Source organism: Triticum dicoccoides, chromosome 1A, assembly GCF_002162155.2.
Source record: "Triticum dicoccoides isolate Atlit2015 ecotype Zavitan chromosome 1A, WEW_v2.0, whole genome shotgun sequence".
Lineage (NCBI taxonomy): Eukaryota > Viridiplantae > Streptophyta > Magnoliopsida > Poales > Poaceae > Triticum > Triticum dicoccoides.
The window spans coordinates 396,350,400-396,351,855 of NC_041380.1; positions in this window are offsets into that span (position 1 = coordinate 396,350,400).

Below are 1,456 nucleotides of genomic sequence, written 5' to 3' on the forward strand. Positions count from 1 at the left end.
AACAACAAATGATGTCAGAACATGTTGGAAATTGATGACGTCGCTTTGAATATTGCATACTGAACAAGAAAAAAGTCTGGAGTTCAAATAAGTTTAAAAAACATTGAAGTCCCCGTGTAACAGATGAGTTCTCGTCCGAAACCCTGATACTCCGAAAGAATTTGTCCAGTTTGTACACGAAGTGCGTCCAGTTTTTGCCGTGACCCTCTCTACTCTTTCGCACATGCTATGCGGGTTAAATGATGATACCATGCCAAGTTTCAACATTTTCAGATTTCATTTTGTAGTGATTTTCAATTTCACGGTCATTTAGCTCTCTAAACAATTAGGCAAATGACCGAAAAACAACAAATGATGTCAGAACATGTTGGAAATTGATGACGTTGCTTTGAATACTGCATACTGAACACGAAAGAAGTCCGGAGTTCAAATAAGTTTAAAAAACATTGAAGTGCCCGTGTAACAGATGAGTTCTCGTCCGAAACCCTGATACTCCGAAAGAGTTTGTGCAGTTTGTACACGAAGTGCGTCCAGTTTTTGCCGTGACCCACTCTACTCTTTCGCACATGCTATGCTGGTGAAATGATGATACCATGCCAACTTTCAACATTTTCAGAGTTCATTTTGTAGTGATTTTCAATTTCACGGTCATTTAGCTCTCTAAACAATTAGGTAAATGAGCGAAAAACAACAAATGATGTCAGAACATGTTAGAAATTGATGACGTCGCTTTGAATACAGCATACTGAGCACGAAAGAAGTCTGGAGTCCAAATAAGTTTAGAAAACATTGAAGTGCCCGTGTAACAGATGAATTCTCGCCTGAAACCCTGATACTCCGAAAGAGTTTGTACAGTTTGTACACGAAGTGCGTCCAGTTTTTGCCGTGACCATCTCTTCTCTTTCGCACATGCTATGCGGGTTAAATGATGATACCATGCCAAGTTTCAACATTTTCAGAGTTCATTTTGTAGTGATTTTCAATTTCACGGTCATTTAGCTCTCTAAACAATTAGGTAAATGACCGAAAAACAACTAATGATGTCAGAACATGTTGGAAATTGATGATGTCGCTTTGAATACTGCATACTTAACATGAAAGAAGTCTGGAGTTCAAATAAGTTTAAAAAACATTGAAGTGCCCGTGTAACAGATGAGTTCTCGTCCGAAACCCTGATACTCCGAAAGAGTTTGTCCAGTTTGTACACAAAGTGCGTCCAGTTTTTGCCGTGACCCTGTCTACTCTTTTGCACATGCTATGCGGGTGAAATGATGATACCATGCCAACTTTCAATATTTTCAGAGTTCATTTTGTAGTGATTTTCAATTTCACGCTCATTTAGATCTCTAAACAATTAGGTAAATGACCGAAAAACAACAAATGATGTCGGAACATGTTGGAAATTGATGACGTCGCTTTGAATACTGCATACTAAACACGAAAGAAGTCTGGAGTT